Source organism: Protopterus annectens, chromosome 9.part0 (assembly GCF_019279795.1).
Source record: "Protopterus annectens isolate FY-2018-M chromosome 9.part0, PAN1.0, whole genome shotgun sequence".
Taxonomy (NCBI): domain Eukaryota; kingdom Metazoa; phylum Chordata; order Ceratodontiformes; family Protopteridae; genus Protopterus; species Protopterus annectens.
Window position 1 is genome coordinate 891,124,886 of NC_056743.1, and position 24,863 is coordinate 891,149,748.

Below are 24,863 nucleotides of genomic sequence, written 5' to 3' on the forward strand. Positions count from 1 at the left end.
ATGATGGACTGTAGTGTGACCATCCGGAACTTTTCTTTGGCAACTGACAGGTTCAGGGTAGAGAAGTCCAGGATGGGCCTTAAGTTCCCCATTTTCTATGGCACCAAAAAGAACCTGGAGTAGAAGCCCGATCCAGACTGATCGGGGGGGGGGGGCGGTGGTTACAATGGGTCATTGTCCTATCAGCGTGGAAATTTTTTGTGCTGCTGCCTTCCTTTGTGTTGGTGGAACGTCCAGGGAGGTGTTTCAGAGGTATGGGGGAACCCATGAAGGGGACAGAATATCCACTGGATATGATTTGAAGCACCCACCGGTTCGTTGTTATGGACTCCCATGCCACTGGGTGCAAGGACAATCATCCCCCGACTGCTTCCAGAGTAGAGCAGCCGGGCAACCCCTCGGGGTTTCTGCCCGGGTCTTTCCGAGAATGGTTCTCGAGACCCGAAGTTTTGCGGACCCCCTCGGCCTCTGGGATGGCATCCATTCTGTCCCCCTCTGCCTCTAGGACGGCGTCCATTCTGTCCCCCTCTACCTCTAGGGGAAGAAGAGCCCAGAGTGTCCCGGGAATACTGAGACTTCCGGAACCACATCTTCTTTTGCCCTCTCTGGTTCAGGGAAAAGGACCTTTGAGGGTTAGAGAAGTGGATCCCAAAATCAGACAGTGTCTTTCCATCCTTCTCACTATGGACTAGTGTCTCCTTGACAATCTTGCCGAAAAGAGTCGAGCCGTCATAAGGGGCATTGGCAAATGATGCCTTAAAGGGTTTGGTGAATTGGCACAACCTGAGCAAGGCGTTATGCCTCATGGAGACGCTGGACCTAGCCGCTCCTTCCGTAGCATGGGGGAGGAGTCGCATGGACGTACATGATACTGCTCTTAGAGTGGCCATTTTCGTGGAGAACGAGAAGTCTTCTCCTCCTGCGGCATGGACTTGAGTGGATACTCCTCCAGCTCCTTCACTAGGTAGCATTCCGAGTCTCGTGACATGGGCCAAGTAGTTCAGAGCCCTTATTGAAAAGGTAGCTGAAGCATACACCCACTTCCCTAGGCGGTCATCATCCGAGACTTTCGGTCAGGAGGGTGGATCAAGGAACTTTCCTGAGATAGTTCCTTCTTTGTGGCTGCTGCTACCTCCATGGCATCCACTGGGGAGCCCTTGTTCCAGGAAGGCCTGTCAGTAGGGTGACTCAGAACCTTATTGTGGTGCTTAGGTATCGGCTCCATGGTATCTGGTTCCTTCCATGCCCACGAGATGATCAAATCCACTAAAGGATCCACGGGAAGGGGACACCCAAGATGTAGATGGGCCCGTGCTGAAAGCCTCCAGAAACACAGACTCATCAGAGGGCAGCCTGGTGCAGACCAACCTCCCCCGCTAGTGCAGGATCGCCATGATGTCTCCAAAGGAGACATCGTCGGGAGGTGATCTTGGGGAGCCCTCCTCATCATCTAAATCTGTGTCCTCTGTTAGGGACTCGGGGGAGTTCAAGTGCCTCCTCTTGCACATACGTTTGCGAGGCACATCTCCCGTGGTGCTCTCCGGGGAGCGCTCGCAAGCCATCTGTTCCTCTGGGGGAACCGTCTGGGGTTCTTCGGGCACAGGCTGTCCCTCTGGTAAGACAATGGGGACCATAGACAGAGCCGAGGGGGTCTGGGCGGTGTCTGAGGAGACAGTCAGGGGCCTTGATCCAATAGAAAGGACCCGTTCTACTACATCGAACGCCGGAGAGCGGACCTCCTGGGAAGCTAATAAGGAGGCCGGTCTCCCCAGATCCAATGCAAGAATCGGAACTGGACCCGAAGTGGACAGAGCTCTGAGTGAGGTAACCTGGCCCGATAATATTGGCGCTAATGGAAAAGGTTCCACTCCCTCAGATCCAACACCCAGGCTCAGAGAGCAGCTTGGATCCGGACCTCCTGGGAAGCTAATAAGGAGGCCGGTCTCCCCAGATCCAACGCAAGAATCGGAACTGGACCCGAAGTGGACAGAGCTCTGAGTGAGGTAACCTGGCCCGATAATATTGGCGCTAATGGAAAAGGTTCCACTCCCTCAGATCCAACACCCAGGCTCAGAGAGCAGCTTGGATCCGAACTGGTCAGATCAGAGATGCTCCAGGCAGCTGTCGACGTCAAGGACACAAGGACAGTCGGTGCGGACCCCCTGACCAAGGCCAACCTCAGATCAGAGAACTCCGAAGCGGAAAATCGGATCGGGGAAGGAGAAATGGGCTGAAACAAGGGAAGCAAGCTCTCCCCTTCTGAGGGGGGAGGGGCTGGCAAGACCCCTTTCTGGATCTGTGTACAGATAAAGCGCCTCATCATCTTATTCAGATCCATGTCCGATAAAGAACAGGTTGACCGAGACAAGGCCACAGACTCTGACCTGGCCAGTTGGGGAACCGAGGCTCGGGAAACAATGTGCCTCCTCCAGATCCAAGGAGAACCTTGGAGACCGGAGCCAAGGGGAGTCACGGGTCTGTGCAGACTTGTTCGGGGATGAAAGGTCCGGGGACCTCTTCCTCTTTTCCTTCCTCTTCGACTCTCTCTCCTGCTCTCTACCTCTCCTCTGCTCCACAACCACAGGCGTAGATGCATGTGTTTGAGTCCCAGCCTGGGAGGGAGGGGAAGACAGAGGTGGAAGAGGCAGCCACAGCAGCCGCTGTGAATGAAGCCGAAGAAGGAGGATCAGTGGCAGGCAGAAGACCTTTGAGGGCCAACTTAGCTTTTCTATCCTTCAATGCTCGGGGATTGAACCCCGTACAAATGGAGCACTCCACATTAAGGTGGGCCACACCTAAGCATAGCGCACACAGAGTGTGGCCATCCGCTGGGGAGAGCTTATGGCCATACTCTGTGCAGCACTTAAAGATAAGCATTTCAGCTATACTATCAAACAAGAAGCCTTAAAAAAAAAAAAAAATGAGAGAGACTAAAAACTTTCTTTCTTTAGACTAATAACACCCACTTCACCACACTAGACTAACTAAGAGGGGGGGAGGGGCACCACAGACAAACTGCTCTAAACTATCTACAACTACAAACCTACACTCGATGCCAAAATGATGGGAGGGGAGAAAGGGTACATATACTAACCTGAAACAGCTAAAAGTAACAAAAAATTTAGAAAAAAGTACAATCAAAATCACCCTACTAGCTGGAGCTTTAGAGACACGATGTTCTACAAATCGCGGCAAACGAGATCTGGGGATGGAAGGCAGTAGAGGTGTATTATGGGTAAGGGGAGGAGTCTGGAGCTCGAAGCTGATGGTAGTACTTCTTGTCGGCTCGATCCATATTCCCACAGGTTGAAGACCAAATGAAGTAAACTACTTCAGATTAAATATTCAAATTAAAAATATTTCAGAATATATCACTATCTGTCCAACCTTCTCCTTTTTAGAGCAAATTACATCATTCAAACCCAGTGGCACAGATGCATTTAAAAACATCTGCCACTACAGCTACCTCTTCTCCAACAGGGACCAAGGGTCTGGTCTCACCTGTTCCAAGACCCAGAAATGAAATTTATGCTCTGGAAATAATGTAATGCGTCTAAAAAGGACATTGGTTTCTTTATGTTTCTTGATGTTATAAAGGTTCTAATAGACACATTGTTTTAACTTTCTCTTGGTCTTGCCAACATAAACTACCCCTATCACCAGAAACGTGGGGTCATCAAGGGCCAACTGGCTAGAGCAGCTAGGATGGTTACTTTATGGAGTGAGTTTGTGGAAGAGTGCAACAGGTTGAAGGACATGTTTGTCAACAGGGAATATCCCTTGGCTCTCATTGATTCTCTCATGGCTGTAGTGAAGGACAAGAGATGGAAAGGGGTTTACATCCCCCTTTTGATGCCCAATCCAAATGTATGTGGTTCCCCTCACGTAGAAAACAATTCTAGACTACTTAACCCATGTGGGGACATGGTGGGGGATGGCTTACCTGAGAAAAATGATTTGCTTGAATTTAGGCATACTTTGGTCACCACTTTTAATAGGGACAGTAAATATATTGAGTCTATTGTTTACAAAAACTGGATTACATTACACTGGATCAGGAATTGTTGGAGAAACTGGGGGCCCAGCCAAAGATAGTTTTTAAAAGTACGTCCTGTCTTGAATAGAATCTTGAGAGTTCCAATATTGGTAGGTGTAAGTCTATGTCTGGCAATATGTTCAAATGTGGTGCATGTGGCCAATGTAGTCAGATATTGGTCAGTGACTGTATTCAGATCAATGATAAAACTTTACTTACCAAAGGGACATTCAATTACCAGTCAAGTGGTGTGGTCTACACTGCATGATGTGGGTCTTGCCCTGCTTTTTATGCTGGCAAGACCGACAGAAAGTTAAAAATGCATCTATGAGCACCTTTATGATATCAAAAAACAAAGTAACCAATTCCCCTTGTAAGAGCATGAATTTCATTTTTGGGTCTTGGAACAGGTGAGAGATCAGACCCTAGGGGTGGCCCTTGGTCCCTTATTGTTGGACGAGAGGGAGCTGTGGCGGCAAATATTTTTAAATGCATCTGTGCCATAGGGTTGAATGATGTCATTAGTATCAAGTGGTCTCTAAAAAGGAGTGCGTTAGATACAGATATATTCTGAAATATTTTTGATTAATCTTGAATATTGTTTTTTTTACAATTTTTTTAAGAATTGTTTAAAGCATTTCTACTTCAGTTTTGCTACACTTTGTGTCAGTTTCACGGTTTGTGCAGGTATTCCATGCAATTCCTTTGCAATTACTGCCTGTCACTTTAAATTGCTTTGCCTCTCCTTTTCTTATTAGTTCATTGTGTTCTGTATCATGTGACTTTATTGGTCTGTACTTGTTCTGTTGTAATACATCTGAAGAAGTCTTAATTGTAAGACAAAAGCACTAATATTTCCTGGTAAAGTTGTGCTTATTTTAATAAATGACTTTGGAAATTACTTTGCCCAATATGACTTTAGAAAAGTATACATACGCACAACTGTTTAGACTTTCTAAATAATTTAGTTATGTATAAAAAGAAACATAAGTGTGTACATCCAACAGATACAACACAAATTCACCTTTGTTGGAGAAGTTTGGAAAGAACATTGGCAGGTTGATAACTTGATGTCTCAGAAGTCACTTTAGGAAGGGGAGAAAGGTTCATTCACAAGGTCACCCTATCTTTGAGGGAGGTCAGATAGGGAGGTTTTGTAGACATGTGGATTTCAGAAATTCTCCTGGGAGAAGTAATGGCGACTAAAAATAACATTTTCCATGATAAAAACTTTAGATCAACTTAGAAGCAGGCTCAAAAGAATGGTTACATCCCAAGGAGTAATTATCTCCATAAGTGGAAGATGAAAAGTTCCTCTGAGAAAAGCTTTAGAAATTCTAAAATGCAATGGGAGTCTGGTTATCCCCGATGTGAAATGAAGATGCGCCTTGATAGTGGAATAGCTAGAAAAGTCTTGAAAAAGAAATGCTAAAAACTCAAGTATAGCTGGGAGAGGGGCTGAGAAGGGATCCACATATTTACCTGAAGCCCAAATGGAAAATCTCTTCCGTTTGCTTTTGTAAACTTTTCTAGTGGAAGGTCTTTGAGAAGATGTAAAACTATGAGTGACAGATGAGGAGAATGTGGATAGTCAAATCATCACCGGAACTAGAAAAACTATGCAGTAAGCTTAAGAGACTGAATGTCTAGGTTAGGCAACCCTGACGGGTAAGGTTAGTAGATATGGAGCTGAACCCAAACCTAGGGAGGGTGTACTAGATGACGCCAGATGAAAAGAAACCACACTTATTGAGGCCAGTAGGAGGCTATGAGGATGACTGTGACTTTCCCCGTTAAACCTTTCTGTAGGAATTTGGATATAAGTGGGGCATGCGGGAAGGCATAAAAGAGTTCAGAGGGCCAATCATGGACTACAGCATCCCTTGTTGACTCACCCTCTAGGGGGATTAAATTAGAGCAAAGTACCAGCTGCACTTGGTGTTATGGGATATGCAAACAGATTGCAGCATGGTGGGTCCCAATGGCTGAATATTTGCTTTTTTATCTTTGAATTGAGGGACCACTTGTGGGGGAGGAGGATGAACCTGCTCAACCACCCATCCTCTAGGATGGGCGACTTCCCTGGAATGTGTGTTACAATGAGAAAGCAGTGAGAAGACATCACCACTGATATGGCCTTGCGACATAAGTGGAAAATTTGTGCTCCCCTTCATTTGTTGATGTACCAAACCACCGATATATTGTCTGTCTGGATAGAAATCACATTGGAAGCCAGAGAACCTAGAAAGGTCTGTAATGCTAGGAGAATTACTCATCTGCAAAATGTTGATGTGAAGACTTGCCTCTGCCTGGGACCATATGCCTTGAGCTGTCTTTTGCTGGAAATGCCCCCCCCCCCATTCATCCCAGGTGGTAAATGTCTGTGGTCATCGTGTCTTAGGGAAAGGGTAGCACAAAGTGACATCACAGAGGTTTAAGAGGGAACTCCAGCAACCGCCGGATGTGAGATCTGCAAATGTTCAAGGATACCCAGGAGGACATGGGATGTTTTCTGATAAACCATCAACTTGATAAGGTCCACTACAGGACTCACATATCTGGTTACAGGTAAGAGGAAGATCGCCACTACCACAGAACCCAAGATTCATCTTGCTGTTGATTTTTGGACAGAAAGTACTGCAGAGTCCTGCTTGTTAACAGTTGAAATCCTGACTTGAGGAGAGACTAGTAATCTCAATGTTTTTATCCAATAGGGCTCCAGTGAATTCCATGGACTTGAACTGGTTTGGTGGATTTCACTGTACTTGCTGTGATCCCCAGAATTAAGAAGAGATGGAGCAGGGAGCTCCTGGCCTATACAAATAAACTCCTACAAGAGGTGATAATGAGACAGTCATCCAGGAAGGATGCAGCTGGAACCCCTGCAGTCAGAGATGAGCTGCAACAACTGCCATACATATGGCAAGTACTCAGGGGGCTGTGGTGAGGACAAGGTGCAGGGCTCTGAATTGGAAATGACTATCTCTTGGCTTAAAGGAAAGGAACCTCCTGGATCGAATGTCCATCTTTATGTGGCAGAATGCATCCTGGAGGTTAATCTAGCACAAGTCACTTTCCCTCAACAACGGGAGGGGAGACTGTACTATGACCATCTGAAATTTCTTTTGCCATACAAACCTGTTGAGATGGCTTAGGTCCAAAATTGGCTTTAAGTTCCCATTTTTCTTTGACACTAAAAAGAACCTTCTGTGAATTCTAGATCCTCACTGGTCTTTTGGGATCTCTTGGACAGCTTGATTCTTTAGAAGCTTCCTTACTTCTGAAGTGGCTGCTTCCTTTTGTGACGGTGGAACACTGGGAAGTTTCTTTGTAGGCAAAGAGAAATAAATGAAATGAATGAGATAGCCTATGCTAATTACTTTCTGCAAACATGCATCTTTGTTGATGAATGTCCACATAGTCAGGCACATGGATAAGCATCCTCCCCGAATACCTCAAAGCAGCAGTTGGGGCAAATGTTCAGGAGCACTGGAAGGGTCTTTGGGAGAAGGATCTCTGAAAATGCTTATTCTGTGGATTACCTCTGGCTTCTGGGCAATGTCCACCATTAGAATTTCCCTTTCTGCTGCAGGGAACTGTCTCTAGGAGTGTCAGGAAAGAACCCATGCATTTTGTGGAACAAAAAGCTTTTCACCCAGTTTCTGATTCCTAGAGAAGTCCATTGGGGGTAGTGAACTTGATTCCTACTGCAGACAGGGTCTCTGTGGGACCCTATCTGAGCAACAAAAAAAACATGTTGATTCACAGTTGGCCACCTTCCAGCTGTTATCCATTGATTCGATGCATCTAATTTCTTGTGCAATGGAAGGTCTGTCTAGAGCAGCGGACACTGGCATTACTGTCAGAAGGCGTGCCTGGATGTGGCTTTGTTCCTTTACCTTTGGACCAAAAAGTGTAGATCAGTCATACGGTGTATTAATAAAGGATGTCTTGAAATGTTCCACAAAATAGCAAAGCCACATCCAGGCACGCCTTCTGACAGTAATGCCAGTGTCCACTGCTCTAAACAGACCTTCCATTGCACAAGAAATTAGACACATCGAAACAATGGAAAACAGCTGGAAGGTGGCCAACTGTGAATCAACGTATTTTGTTGTTACTCAGAAAGGGTCCCACAGAGACAGATTTGGGAAGTTCCTTGGCTAAATCTCCCTAAAAATGAGTATCATATGTCAATTTAGCATCCAAATAGGAAAAGCTGGAGACACCACACTCACCTTCCAAACCTGTCCAAAGCAAGAAACTCCGTTCGGTGAACAGACAGTGGAACTTTCTTCTGCTTATTCCTTTTAGATGGCTGTCACCACCACCATGGTATCTACAGCCGGGCCATTTCTCCAAAAGATTCAGTCCTTCAATGAAACAAGAAATTTGACAGGCTTATGAGGAATAGGCTCGGCTTTTCCACTTCCTTTCATGCCTGCTTAGGGATTAGTTCAACCATTTCGTATGAGGCAGGAACCACTGAAAATGTAGATGGGCCAGCCCCACAAGCTAGGAGGAATACTGACTCTGCGTGGGAAGGTTGCATCAGTGGAACCACCCCACCTTTCTGTCTTAGTTCCAAGATTTCTCCAAACTTGACAACCTCAAGGGGGGATCTAGGGAAAACTTCCCTTCATCGAAATCAGTATCTTCTGTGAGTGATGCCTAAGGTGAATCAATGTGTCTCCTTTTACACCTGGCCTTCCAGTGTACCTCTTCGGTGTAATGTTGTGGGGAGGACACAGAAGCCAAAAGGGGTTCATCAATAAAGACAGGCTCGAGGCTCTTGAGTGCTGGCTGTCCTAACAGAACTGAATGACAAGGCTCAGGACCAGGAGAAATTCTTTGGGGAAGGGACATACCACAGCTTGAAAGAGATGTCTGTTCCATGCATAAAGAGAGCACCCTTTCAAATGCCTCAATGGCCAAGCCAGAGATGGCTCAAGGAAGCTTCTCTGATGGGACAGAGGCCCCTAGGAAACGTCTGCCCTGAGCAACGTCCAGCTCAGATTTGAGGCAGATGTTGGAACCTAACTCTCCAATGCCAAAGACCCAAGGAAAAGGAACAGATCCAAAGGTCTCTGACCCAAATCAATCCCTCCAGACTGCATCAACTACTTGACTCAAATTTAAAAAGTTCCAACAGGGTGGGAACCAAACAAATGAAAAGTTATGTACTCACCATAACTAGGTATATCTATGTTGTCCATTTTCATTCCTCCTCAATAATGGGTCTCGGAATACAACATCGGATCCGACTTGGCTGCTTTCCAAGACTCGGTATAAGAGTCTCGGGCTCCTCCCTCTACCCATAGTGTATCATATTTTCCTCAACTCCCCAAATCGAGTTTACTGCCCTAAAGCTAAAAAAGGTTACCGCAACTATAGGTTAAGAAGTATCTGAGACTCAAACCTGGAACCCATGGGTTCCAAAGTCTTCCAAGCACTTCACAAAAGGATCAGGCTGGGGGATTGATTGGAGGAACGCGAGGAAGAATGAAAATGGATAACACAGACACCTAGTTATGGTGAGTACATAACTTTTCAATTTGATGTCCTTTTCATTCCTCCCCACTAATGCAGTGTATTGGCAAGTAGGCTACTTGTGTTCTTAAGTTTAGTTGTGTCCCTATGAGCTCTAAGTTTTGCACAGGTGTCAAGTTCGATTTTGCTAGATTTACTGTCATATCCAGGTGGTTGTAGATTCTCACTAGACAGTCCCTTTATTGTAGCAGAAAATGCATTGTTGGTGCAGTCAGGAGCCAATCATGAAAGTATAGCAACACCTGGAATTTCTTTAGCCTCAGGTGCGCAGGTATGACTATCAAACATTTGGTAAACACCTGGGGGACTGTGGTGAGTCCAAATGGCAGCTCCCTGAACTGGTAAGGACTGGCTCCCAGCCAAGAGAGCAAATGACTTCTGGAGCGCAGTCGATTTTGATATAATAGTATGCTTCCTTAAGATCCATGGAGCACATACATTCGTCCTTGCATATCAGTGGCAAGATGGACTGAACCATAACCATTTGGAACTCTGACGTCTTGATGAAATGATTCAAATCGTTAAGATTCAGAATTGGCCTCCGATCCCCTGTTTTTTCTGGCACTAAAAAGAAAAGAGAATAAATTATGAATCCTCTTTGTTCAGTCAGGACATCTTGGATGACTATATTTTGCAGAAGTTTTTGAAATTCTCGTAGTGCGTACTCCCCTCTGACTGGGTGGAACATCGGGAGTTTCTTTCTTGGACCTGGAGTAGTTAGGGAAAAGAGAATGTAATAGCCTCTGGATAGAATATTTAGCACCCAGAAATTGTTTGTTATACTTGTCCAGGTATCGAGGCAGGGAAAGACAACCCTTGTCTACCTCCAGAGATGGACAGTGGGGCAGTGCTTCAGGAACGCTGAAAGGACCTTCAGGGAAGGGTTCCCTGCAGCCCTGATTTTGCAGACCCCCTCTGCTACTGGGGTAATGTTTGCCACTGAACCCTCCTCTGCCTCAGTTGGAGGTATCCCAATGTGGGTCCTGAAAAGAGCCTTGCAACTTCCTGAACCAAGTCTTCTTACCTCCTTATTGATCCCTGGAGAAAATCCTCTGGGGAGTAGAAAACGATCTCCATGGCTGACAAGGTCTTTCCTTCTTGCTGGCTGCGGGGCAGAGCATCTTTCACAGAAGGTCAAAACAAGGAATACCCATTAAAGGGAGCATTAATGATTGACGTCGAAGTGTTCCGCAAAGTCACAAGGCCGCATCCAGGCATGTCGCCTGATGGCTATGCCTGTACTGGGTGCTCGTGAGGTGCCTTCCTCCCATCAACTGGATAACTGGTGCCAGAGTCATGGCCTAAAGTTAAATGCCAAAAAATGCATAGTCATACCCTTCGGAAAAAACAAGGTTACCCCTAGCTACCAAATAGGTGGCAATCCACTGAGCACAGAAGAAGTTATCAGGGACCTGGGGACCCAGGTTGATAATAGTCTGTCATTCGACACCCATGTAGCCAAAGTAGTTAGGAAGACCTTCTACATTGCCCACCTTATCATGAAGGGATTCTCATCTAGATCAAGGGAGGTCATAGTCTCCCTATACTCATCACTCATCAGACCAATGATTGAGTACAATGCCCCATTCAGAATGTATCTGACCCGACACTTGCAGCAGCTGGAGAGGCCACAAAAGTTCCTCACCAAAAGGATAAAGGGTCTCAAACATCTGTCCTATGCTGCCCGACTGAAAGAACTCCAGCTCTATTCAGTCGCCACCGCTTGCTCAGAGGTGACCTTTGCCTAACATACAAGGCCATGTCAAACCCAGATTTGATGAATATGCTTCACCTCAAAAATCTAGATCCGTCAGAGTCACAAGGGCGGGAGACTTAAACCTCGACACGGCTATTAATAGGACGTGCTGGAGGGATAGATTCATCACCCAAAGACTCCCTATGCTGTGGAATAAAATCCCGGTATATGTGAGGCAGAGCACCTCGCTGGCCTTGTTCAAGAGAAATCTTGACCAATGGATGGGAGATCGCAGATATACCCCAGGGATTACCTCAGTGTCACTGCTCAACAGAGGCACAGCAAAATAATGGGTATAGTTCCCCATACTAAAGGGGTGGCGTAAGCCACAAAACTATGGGCTAGGCTTGTAAATGCCCTCGGGCAGATAGCCTAGTATGAACCTATGAACCTATGAACCTATCAAAAAGTAACCTCATTGTGTAATTAGTGAGGGAAGAGAGAGTAGCCAGCTGGGGAGAAACCTTTTCAGGTCCTCCTCCGAAATGGTCTCTGCAAGAGAGTCGGATAATTCCTTAAACAGGTCTCTCTGCAGACAGGTGAAGTGCGCCAGGTAGTTCAATGATCTGAGAGAGAAGGTAGCTGAGGCGTAAATTAGTTTCCATGTCTATCCAGCACTCTAGGCTCCTTATTAGGCAGATGGAGAATGGAGCTCTGTTCTGACAGCTCCTTCTTAGTGGCTGCTGCAATGACAATGGCATCTACAGGAATGTCTTCACTCCAATGCGTGCAATCCACCGGCGGGCTCAGGAACCTACTGGGGCATTTGGGGATAGGCTCGACCATGTCAGGTTTCTTCCAGGTCTAGCAGGAGACTAGGATAATCAGCTCATCTGCCGAGGAAGTCACCCAGGACAAAGAAGGGCTCGTCCAGGACAAAGAAGGGCTCGTCCTGAAGGCCCCCAGGAAAACCAATTCCTCAGAAGAAAGAGGTAGGGCAGACCATCCACCTTTTTGCCTGAGAAGTTCTCAGATGTCTCCAAAGGAGACGTCCTCAGGTGGTGGTCGGGGAGATCCTTCTCTCTCACAGAGATCGGTGTCCTCTGTGAGGGACTCCAAAGGGGAGTCTATGTGCCTCCTTTTACACTTTCTCTATTGATGGACCTCCTCTGTGGGGTGTGCTGGGGAGGTATCAGAATAAGGAGGGACTCCCTGAGGGGAAGTAGTCTAGACACTCTTCGAGACAGGCTAATCTAGGACAGAAACGACAGGCTCAGTAATTGGATCCGATGAAGGCAGGGGTAAGGTCCTGGATGTGAGGAGACTACTTTCTAAACCTAGAGAAAGCCCCGTCTGCCACACAGAAGGCTGATGAGCCTGTGGAAGACTCCTCTCTCCCTCTCAGAACTGAAGTTACCTGAGGGGAGAGACAGCAGAACCAGACATGGACCTAAGGGCCTCCTGACAAAACAGGACCAGAGTTGTCAAATGCCGAAGTTCCAAGGGGAAGCGACAGATCTGACAAATTCAGAGCTGAAGTCAATCCCCTAGAGTCAGTGCCGACATCTCAGATCTGGGATCCACTCTGATGCAACAAAAACAGAGCAGTCTTAGTCAGGCATACCACTGAAGTAAAGAAAGGAAGCATCCTCGGAACCGAAATTGACTTTCTTTGGTACCCCAAGCTCTTGGGTTTCTGAAAACAGGGGTCAGATTGGAAAAGGAGTCTGTATGGAAGGAGAAGGAGCATTCACAGATCCGAGATGGGATGGAGATGGCAATACCCCTATCTGAATCTGCAGCCTATTTTGCATCATTCTGTTCATGTCAGCTTCGGTGAATCTTCAGGAAAGACCTGGAAGATGCTGAGGATGCATATCTAAATTTGGTAGGGGTTAGCAGGACTTTTGAGAGTAGAGCTGGGGATACTGGTTCCACCTGGAAGGCCGATGTCAGGCTCTTAACCGCCAGATCTGAAGCCCTGAGATCTGAGCAGGAGATGCCAGGAACAGGGGATCCTGATATATTATTAGGAACCAAGGTCTGAGAGGTACTCGCAGTCAAGAAAGATGGATCCGATAGCACTTTCGGATCCAACACTGTCTGATTCAAATAAGTCTTCGGATCCAAGCTTTTGTGAAAAGTGCACGGATCAGAAGTTGACTGATCTGAGATGGGAGTCTTTTTCTTGGCATTAGCCAATTCCCCATAGGAAGCTGAGAGGAAGTGTTTGGAGGCAGTGTATTTAAAGGAGATGTGGGCCCCAGAAGTAGTGGACACAGGCTACAAACCCTTTAAAATGATCTTGTTTCAGCAGTCAGCTAACACATGAGGATTGAACACCATACACACCACACACACTACATCCAAATGGTCGGGGCCTGGGCAACAGATGCACTTCTTGTGAGCATCCAAGTTGGAGATCTTGTTCCCAAAAGAAGTGCATCTCTTGAACCCAGTTGGCTCAGACATAATGGCACACTACACACACTAAGCAAAACACAATAAACTAGCTAACAGTAACACTAAGTTGTCAGCATAATTTTTAAACAAAAAAAACAACCTGCCAAAGAGAGAACACCCACTGAAACGTCTCCAAAGAACTGTAGACAAATAATGTAAAATAAAACAGAGACGCAGACAGCTGTAAAATTCATGATAGGCCTTTACTGAGTGCAAAACACAAGCGCTTTCAAAATCTAGCTTCTTCAGGTGTAACAAAGCACTTAAAACAGACACACCTATATACTCACTGCATATCACATGTCTGAAGTCATATGACTAAGCATCACTAAAGCAAATCCTTTAAAGCTATACTAACATGAATTATATTCTAACTAACTAGATGTAAAAGACAATATTTATACAAGACAATGATAAAAATTACGATGACAAAAAATACTATATTCCTTCCTAAATAAATACATATAAATATATAAACATTATATATCAATAAATAATATATTTTAATAACCAATTCCTAACCTGCAAAAAACAAATAAATAATTCATATGTCAAAGTTTCATATATAAAAACACATATACATAAACCTATGACTTTATCTGCGAAGAGGCCTCATTTTAAGTTTCGGTCTCAGGGGAATACATTCATTTAGGCCATGTCCATGAGGCCTCTTCGCAGATAAAGTCATAGGTTTATGTATATGTTTTTATATATGAAACTTTGACATATGAATTATTTATTTGTTTTTTGCAGGTTAGGAATTGGTTATTAAAATATATTATTTATTGATATATAATGTTTATATATTTATATGTATTTATTTAGGAAGGAATATAGTATTTTTTGTCATCGTAATTTTTATCATTGTCTTGTATAAATATTGTCTTTTACATCTAGTTAGTTAGAATATAATTCATGTTAGTATAGCTTTAAAGGATTTGCTTTAGTGATGCTTAGTCATATGACTTCAGACATGTGATATGCAGTGAGTATATAGGTGTGTCTGTTTTAAGTGCTTTGTTACACCTGAAGAAGCTAGATTGTGAAAGCGCTTGTGTTTTGCACTCAGTAAAGGCCTATCCTGGATTTTACAGCTATCTGCGTCTCTGTTTTATTTTACATAATTTTTAAACAGTTAACGCTAAACTTCAACTCTAATTAGGAGGTTTTTTTTTTTTTTCAAGTGTCAATGGGAAGAAGTAAAGAAAAAAAAGAGACAAAAGAAAGGGAAACCTAAACTCCCTGATGCTACGTTAACTACGAGGGAGGTAAAAAAAGAAAAGAAAAAAAGTAGTAATAGCAATAACAATAATCAATCTCACACTACAAATTTTACACTTATCTGATCAAAACCACAGCTCAAGACTGGAACCACGTCTGGACGCAATGCACAGCAAACATCTGAAGAGCTGAGGAGGGTAAGGTCCAGTAGTATGGGTAGAGAGACGAGCTCGAGACTCAGATCCTAAGTCTTGAAAAGCGTCAGAGTCGGATCTGAGACCCTTTAGTAAGGAGGAACTAAAAGGATAACATCAGATCTGAAGGAATCAATGGAGTTAAAGGATCATGACTTTGGCTCCAGTGGAAGCATACCCTGTATGGAGCTATGATCTGATGTCATAGACATTAGAAGCAACAAGGACCTCCAAAGCTGAAATGCAAACAAACAGCAGTCACAAATAAAGTGTCACACAGCTCACAGAACCACTGTGCCACCAGCAACAGCTCCTAAGGCAAGACAACGTACCTAACACTTTAGTCATAGGTGACTCTATAGTCAGGCACACTGATGTCCCACTCACCGGGTTGAACAAGGAGAAAATTACAGTCAGCTGCCTGTCGGGTGCCAGGATCTGCCACATAACGCATGCACTCAAGTCACTCCACAACAAGTACAAATATGACTCTGTCATTGTCCATGTTGGAGTGAATGACTTGAGACGTACCTCCTTGGACTACATGAAGAGAGACATGGAAGAGCTCATGGATCATGTGGCCCAGGCAGGTATGACCCTAGCCCTGAGTAGCATCCTGCCTTCGCCCAGAATGATACCACAATATAAGGACAAAATGTTCGACTTCAACAATTGGCTAAGCTTCTGGTGTCATTCAAAGGGGATCCAGTATCTGTCTGCCTGGGACGACATGATCGACAGACCACAATGCTTTTGAGATGGTCTCCACCTGTTGCCCCTGGGATTCAGGTTACTGGCTAAGGCTCTTGCCACCCCTACAGTGCCTTTTTTAGGCAAAGTTCAAAGGACAATACCACCACCATAACAGGTTCAAGCATGTAAATTCTGAAGGTAATGCTACTCAATGCTAGAAGTCTAAACCTCAAAATGAACTCTCTCGAGACACTCCTAAAAATGAAGAACATCGATACCTGTGCAGTAACTGAGACCTGGTTCCAGGCTCCAGAGAGCAGCCCTGCAATACCAGGCTACACACTTTTCGGCCACCAAACCAGGACCAAAACACTAAAGGTGGAGGAGTGTCCATATTCACCAAGGATATTCACACAATCAGGCTAGCTGCCCAACACAATGCGTCTGAAATTCTCCAGGTGCAACAACTAATACTAGGTAAGACTGCAATCCAAATTGTAGCTTGCTACAGGTCCCCCACCATGCCCCAAGATTCTCACTACACCTTTCTAAACATACTGGAAAATATTAAGATACAACCAAACACCCTAATACTGGGTGATTTCAACTACCGTGCCATTAAATGGGAAAACTACTCATGTACCAACACCTTTGCCCAACGGTTCTTGGAATTCATAAATTCCAATGCCTTGGATCAACTAATCCATAGTCCCACCAGGGGCTCCAATATCCTAGACCTGGTCATTACCTACATGGGAAATCGATGCTCCACACCTATGGTCACCCCCTTGTTGGTCAGGTCTGACCATAAGCTAATCACCCTTAACATTCACATCCCACCCCCAACCCCCCAGTAAGGAAACCTCCATAAAAAACTTCTCCATAGCCAACATCATGCTACTCAAGTCAGAAGTGACAAACTTCATGACACCCATGCAAACGGGAACTGAAAGTTCGACTGCTGAATCCTACACTAAGGCACTGTACGAGCACATCCACTCATGCATGAATCGTGCCATCCCAAATAGAACCAAGATGCTCTCCTCCAAAAAAAGGAAGCCAATATGGTGGTCCCCTGCCATAAACAAACTTTACAACAAAAAGAAGATACTGTTGCAGAAAAGAGGAAAATCCCAGGATGCAAAAAACTCCCTTACCAGCCTCAGTAAGAAGCTGAGATCCCTCATAAAATCTTCCAAAGCTAGTTATGAAAATAAAATTGCCAAAGATTGCAAAGACAACCACAAGGCATTCTATAACTATGATAAGAATCTAAATGGCAATGCTCAGATGTGTTCTGAGCTACAACACAATGGCAGTAAACATACTGATCCCAAGGATATTGCCAATATCCTGGCAAACCAATTCAGTGCCAACTTCACCCCCCTCTCACCCCCTAAATGGCCCATCTCAATACCGGAAGATTGCCAAATTCCGGTAATAATGGCCACACAGGTAAAAAAAAAACACACTCTCCAAAGTTAAGAATACTGCATCCATGGGACCAGATGACATCCCGGGCTGTGTATTACATTAACTACAAAATGAACTGGCACCTCACCTAAGTGTCATGTTTAATCATAGCCTCACCTCAGGCTTCATGCCCACTGAGTGGTGCACAGCTACAGTTATCCCACTCCACAAGGGTGGATCCACCTCGTATCCCAGGAACTACTGGCCCATCAGTCTGACGAGCCTGATCTGCAAGGCCATGGAACGTATTATCATGGAACTTATAAACAAAGACATTGGCAACCTTCAAACACTGGACCCTACCCAGTTTGGATTCGTGAAGGTACGATCGTGTCTCCTGAACCGGATTGACTTATTCGAATCAGTCTCCAGAGTAGTGGATAAGGGTAAGGCGGTCCACACAGCCTATCTGGACCTCTCCAAGGCCTTTGACACCATCCCCCACTCTGGAATCATAGATAGACTTACTAAGCTGGGTATTAATCCTTACGTCACTTGATGGGTTGCCAACTGGCTTACTGACAGAACCCACACTGTAAAAGTAGCCAACTCTAAATCCAGCTCCAGACAAGTGGAGTACCTCAGGGTTCAGTCCTGGGACCGCTCTTGTTTGGCATCTTCTTCTCTGAAGTACAGGCCAACACTACGGGACTCTGGCTAACAAAGTTCGCAAACTACTGCAAACTGGGAGCCATTAATGAATCCCCAAATGATGTGGATACTCTACAAAAGGGCCTTACAGAAACAGATGCTTGGTGCCAGAGCCATGGGCTCAAACTCAATGCCAAGAAATGTATAGTTATCCCCTTTGTGAAAAACATGTACCCGTGAATTACCACATAGGTGGCAGTACACTAAACACCACCGAAAGTGTGATAAGATACTTGGGGACACAGGTGGACAGTGGTCTCACCTTCGATACCCACATCGCCACAACGGTCAGGAAATCCTTCTATGTGGCACACCTCATCACTAAGGGCTATTCATCCAGGAAAAAAAAGGTCATTGTCCCACTGTACTCATTCCTCATTAGACTCATTATAGAATGCAATGCCCCGTTTGGTATGTACCTCTCAAGACATCTGCAACAACTGGAAAGGCTGCAGAAATACCTCACTAGAAGAATCAAAGGCCTAAAGCAGATGCCCTATGCTGACCACCTTAAAAAAACTCCAGCTATACTCTGTCGCATATTGTCTACTCAGAGGCGATCTCTGCTTAACATACAAGGCCATGTCAAACTCAAGAGCTGTTAGACATGCAACACAAAGAAATCCCAATCCCTCAGAGCCACATGCTCCACGGATCTAAACCTTGCCATTACAACAAACAAAACATGCTGGAGGGATAGGTTCCTGACCCAGAGACCCCCTAGATTCTGGAACAGACTGCCCATACATGTCAAGCAGAACGCCTCTTTGGCCCTCTTCAAAAGGAACCTTAGCAACTGGATGGGAGAAAGGAAATTCACCCCGGGGATCACGTCAGTCGCCCTGCTAGACAGGTCCAGGAAAGTAAATAGTGTGGGAAGAAATAGCCAGGGACTTGTTATGACTAGGCTTGTATAAGCCCTAGGGCCGATAGCCTAGTACCAACCTATGACAATCAGGGGAAGAAAAAACTCTCCCAAATCAGATGGAGGTTAGAGCCAGGAGGACCACTTGCTAATTTGGGTTTTGAGAAAATTTCACATCAACTTGTCCATATCAGCCTTGGGCAGGTTCCTGGATGACTTGGCTGAACAAAGGGAGGAAGCTGAGGAGGAAGACCTGGATATCCTACGGGATGATTTCTCTTACAGAATCAGAGACCTTGATGTTGGGGAAACCAGTCCTGGGGAAAAACACGGTTACAGGTGAGATGGGAGTAATGCATTCAATAAGTATCGGCTCCAAAGCCAAGGCTGAATCAGGGGGCACACAAAATTTTGGGGCCAGAGACGAGGAAGGACAGGACCTCTGGGAAGCACTTGTCAATTCTGACATCACTTTTTCACTTTCTTTAGATTTTGCACATCTGCTATGATGAGCTGACTTATTTGAAGAAGAAGAGGAGAAAGACACAGATGGACTAGAAGAGTGAGGGGGGCACCTTCTAGTGGAAGCCGGGAAGAGCCATTTCAAAACTAACTTGTTTCATCACTCCACAATGTGCGTAATGACAATAAGCCTGACAAATCTTAAACTGGGCTTCAAGATGCGCAGGCCCAAGATAATAGACACATTTTGTATGTGCATCTGAATTAGGTAGTTTGTGGTCACAGGCCACACATTTTAAACCCTGCAGGTTTTTCAGCCATTTTCAAAAAAAGAAAAAAAAAAAAAAAAAAAAAAAAAAAAACAGCAGCTGCACATAAAAGAAATGATGCACTCACCAGAACGTTCCATCTGTGCTATCCATTTTCATTTTTCCTCAACCTGTGGGTTTGGGTCAGATCCTCGTAACCAACTTGGCCACTACTATAGCTTGTGGGAACCAAAAACTGCTTGAGCTCGTCCCTTACCCACAATGCACCTATCTCAATTACCTCAGATCGAGATTGCTGATAGAAACAGACAAAAGGCTTTCATGGAGACTATATCTGGAACTGCAAAACTATACCGAAAGGATAACAATCTAGCAATCCTCCATTCTTCCAGAAATTAAGGAAAGGGGGTGGACGGTAGGGAGTCGAACAATGAAAATGGACAACAAAGATGGAACGTTATGATGAGTACATAACTTCTTTATCTGATGATGTCAATTTTCATTCTAACCTCAACCTGTGGGACAGAGTCCCCAACTACCTTATATCCCTGGTGGACTCAAGGATGCTCCTAAGCACCACTGAGTTGAATGATGTTCTACCTCTGGAGACCAGATCTAATTTCTAATGAGTAACAAAGGTATGAGGAGTAGCCCAAGTTGCTGCTGCACAAGTATCATCCATGGAAGCTCTATACTGGAATACAACTGAAGTTGCTATGGCCCCAGTTGAATGGGTTGACAAGGGAACGCTTGACTTGGAACAAGCAAATGGAACAAACAAATGAGATACAATCAGTGAGCCATCTGGCTAACGTCACTTTGTTCACAGGTTTTTCAATCGGGTATGTGAGAAGGAAACAAATAATTGGTCTGACTTCCCGAAATCTTTTGTTCTGTGAAGACAGAATCTCAATTGCACATGAGCATCTAGTAGACGTAAACAATATTCACCTTTGTTAAAGAAGTCGGGGGAAAAACACTGGCAGATTAATACTTTGGTTGATATTGGTCTTTGAAAAGTACAGTTTTGTACCTACCATAAATGTAGATGTCCGATAGACATGCAACTGCAGTCATAACATGTGGGGTTGTCCTGCCTCAGGCAGCCCTCGGTCGGCCAGATTCCAAAGTCTGGGTCCGGCGTCGGCTGATGTCGCATTTCTCTCCGACGTCAGAGCGGCTGGAGTACATAAGCATCCGCCGACGCCATTTTCTTCAGTGTTTCTTGCCCCAGATGCCAGGTGCCCTCCAAGGAAGGCTGTAATCAAATTGGAAGACAAAAACAGGATTCCATACAAATAAATGAGCAATAAAACAAATACACCATAACAGATATCCCCAGCTAAGAGTAACAGGGATAGCAGTGGACCCTAGGCATAGAGGGGTATGGAAAATCCGACTGCAGTTGCATGTCTATCGGACATCTACATTTATGGTAGGTACAAAACTGTACTATGTCCTTCAAGAATGCAACTGCAGTCATAACATGTGGGTAGAATACCATAGCTTAGCTGGGGGAGGAGGAATGCTCTAGGATAAAGATGGTGTGGCAATCAAACCCTGCAGGACTGCCGAAGCAAAGCCTGCTCTGGATCTGGAGTATAGAAAGAGATTGTAGTGTTTGGAGAATGTATGCACGGAGCTCCATGTAGCAGCTTCTAGAATGTCCTTAGTAGGCACCCCTCTTAAGAATGCTGTAGAGGTGGCTGTAGCTCTGGTGGAATGTGGTCTGACATTGGCTGGAACAGTCTTTCCATGAAAGGAATAACAGAATCTGATGCAATGTCCAATCCATTTTGAAATAGTCTGTTTTGAAATTGCTTTTCCTTGGACTGCAGGGGCGTAAGCTACAAAAAGTTGTTCAGACTTCCTACTGGCCTTGGTTCTGTCCATGTAGTATCGAAGTTGTCTGTGAATGTCCAGGGTATGCAACAGTCTTTCCCCCTTATTCTCAGGATTGGGGAAGAAAGCAGGCAGATGAATGGCTTGATTTAAAGAAACCCTAGATACCACCTTTGGTATAAAAGTAGGGTTGGTCCTTAATGAAACCCTGTCTCTGTGAAAAATTATGAACGGTGGTATTGCCATTAGGGCCTGTAGTTCCGAAACCCTTCTTGCTGAGGTAATTGCCAACAGGAAAGCTGTCTTCCATGAGAGAAATTGCAAGTCAACTGAAGCTGCTGGCTCAAATGGAGGTAGAGTCAGTTTTTCTAGGACAAAATTGAGGTCCCAGGCTGGCACTGGGGCCTTTTTTGGTGGCTTAATGTTCTTGATTCCCTGAGGAATTGCCTTAGCAAAGGGTGTGAAAAACAGGAGGATCAGTGTTGTATCTAGCTGAAATAGCTGATGCATGTATCTTTATGGAAGAATATGAGAGGCCGTTCTTTAGCATATCTGGCAAATATTCCAAGATGAGTGGTATGTTCAACAATGATGCATCATGTCCCTTGCTGGTATTCCAATTGCTGAATCTTTTCCACTTTGCTAAGTAAACCTTTCTGGTGGATGGTCTTCGAGCCTCTGTTAGTATCCGCTGAACTTCCTTGGAGAGAGATAGGTTGAGGTTATTTATGGGATCTCCCAGGCTGTTAGCTGCAGTGTCTGAAGGTTTGGATGCACTGTTTCGAAATTGTGTTGAGTCAGAAGTAGAGGCCATCGGGGAAGGGCCCACCTCCTGGTGTGACATATGCTCCTTAGTAGTGGGTACCAGTGTTGTCTTGGCCAGTCCGGAGCTATTATGATTCCCTTGGGTCTCTCTGCTTTGATCTTTAGTAATACTGAGGTCATCAGTGGCAGAGGTGGGAATGCAGAGATTGTTCTGAAGTTCCAGTTGAATGAGAAAGCATCTATTTTCCAAGCTTTTGGATGGTATGTCCTTGTGCAGAATTTTGGTAGAAGATGGTTGAGATGAGAGGCAAATAGGTCCACTTCTGGCCTGCCCCATGTCGAAGTGAGTTGTGTGAAGACCTTCGGATGTAACCTCCACTCGTGTGGATCTGTGAAATTCCTGCTTAGGCTGTCCGCCAACACATTGTCTTTGCCTGGAACAAACTGGGATTGTAACTGGATGTTTAGGCTCAGTGATTTTTCCCAAAGATGCATTGTCAGTCTGCAAAGGGGGTAAGAGTGGGTGCCCCCTTGCTTGTTTATGTACCACATCACAGTGGTGTTGTCTGTCCGGATCAGTAAATGGCCTTGCTGAAGTTGGTGTTGAAAGGCCTCGATGGCATGCATTACTGCCAGCATTTCCTTTTGGTTTATAAGCAGATGTGTTTCCTTTGGAGACCATTGTCCTTGTATACACTTGCCTTCCATGTGCGCCCCCCCATCCAAGGTCTGAGGCGTCTGTGGTCATGGTCTGTGTTATCTGTGGTCTTTTGAATGACATACCTGTGTTTGCCTGGCTCACCAAGGCCCACCATAGGAATTCCTTTTGTAGGCATGGAATGAGCGGTATGATTGTCTCCAAGTTGTTGCTGTGTTGAGACCAAATGCTTTTTAGGTACCACTGAAGCTTTCTCATGTGTAGTCTTGCTAATGGAACCAGGAGAATGCAGGATGCCATGTAACCCAGGGCCTGTAGGAATCTCCTTGCAGTCATCTGGGTGAGTTTTGCTAAACCTTTGAAGTAATGAGTTAACTTCTCTTGCTTGTCTTCTGTCAGGTAAGCCATTTGAGAGGCTGTGTCTAGTTTGGCTCCTAAGAAGATTATTTGCTGGGATGGCTGCAGTCTGGACTTTTGGAAGTTGACTGTGTATCCCAGAGCTTGAAGTAATCGTATGACATAGTCCAAGTTTTTTGTCAACATCAATTTGTCATCCGCTTGTATGAGGCAGTCGTCCAGGTACGGGTAAATTTGTATACCCTGGAGCCTGCAATGAGCAATTAATGAAGCCAGGCATTTTGTGAATACTCTGGGCGCAGTAGATAAGCCAAATGGCAATGCTGAGAATTGATAATGCTCTGGCCCTGCAAGAAATCTGAGGTATCTTCTGCAGCTGTGTCTGATAGGGACATGCAGGTATGCCTCCTTGAGGTCCAGAGTAATCAGCCAAGTCCCCTTGCCCAGCATGGGAAGGAGTTGCTGTAGAGTCAGCATTTTGAACTTTGGTACTATGAGAAAGGTGTTTAATGCGGACAAGTCCAGTATTGGTCTCCATTGAGATTCTTTTCTTGGAACAAGGAACAGTCTTGAGTAAAACCCCTGGTCTTGTTCTTGTTGTGGAACTTTTTCTATTGCTTTCATTCGAGTCAGCAGAGTGATTTGCTTGATAGCCTCTGCCCTCTGGTTTTGTGGTAGGTTTGGCATGCCTTGTTTACTTGGCAAGGTATGAAAATGGAACCTGTACCCTCGGTCTATAATGTCCAAAATCCATTTGTCCTTTGTCAGTCTGTCCCAATTTTCTGCAAATAGAGAAAATTTCCCGCCCAAGGGAGCTTCTATTTGTTCCCTGGTAGGCGGAAGTAGAGGAAAGTCATTGAGATTGTGGCTGTGGGGCAGGTGAAACCCCTGCGTCACTTCTTTGGTTTCCTGGCTGCCACTGTCATCCCCTGTAAGGGCCTCTGTATTGGCCTCTTCCTCGGCCACGTCTGTTTTTACCCCTTTGAAACTTTTCTGGATTAGGAAAGGACCAGTTTTTTGAAGGCCAATTCCTACTGAATCTGGGGGGGTTGAACGTGGAGGAAATCTTTCACCGTCTGAACTGATTTTGCTTTTTCTTCGATGGTCTTTAACACATCCTTAGCATTAGCACCAAAAAGCTTGTTCTTTTCCAAAGGTGCATCCAGAAGTTTTGCCTTTACATGATCTGGTAGTGGTTGATCTTTTAACCACACATGCCTATGAATGACTGCCCCTGTCATAGCTGCCCTACATGAAGCTTCCAGTGCATCATATCCACACTGCAGGAAGTGATTGCTTACTTGCTGAGTGTTATGTACAGCTTCCTGCAAAGCCTTCCTGTCTAAAGGATCAGGAGTGGCTAATGTTTTTTGTAAATCTTCTAACAGGAAATCCTGATATTGTAACATATGAAAAAGGCAATTCAAAGCTCTCATAGATAAGGTAGTGGATGTGTAAACCTTTTTGCCCCATCTCTCTAATGACCTAGCTTCCCTGTTGGAGGGCAATAGATTTTTAGAGGTGGAAGCTGAAACTCCTTTAGGCCCCTGTGAAATAGTTTCCAAATCAGCAGTATGGGCCCTGAATAAATGGAAATGAGTTTCTGGGACCCTGTAATACCTGTCTGGCTTGGCTGGAGCAGGAGGAAGAGAATCAGGGGTAGCACTA

The 24,863-nt window shown here is 45.0% G+C and overlaps 1 protein-coding gene across 1 annotated transcript in view; it reads right to left on the reverse strand.

Moving 5' to 3' along the window:
- The window catches only part of R3HDM2 (R3H domain containing 2), a 2,908,810-nt gene that overhangs the window by 731,263 nt on the left and 2,152,684 nt on the right, over positions 1 to 24,863 (reverse strand). The gene's annotated exons all lie outside the window — the stretch shown is intronic.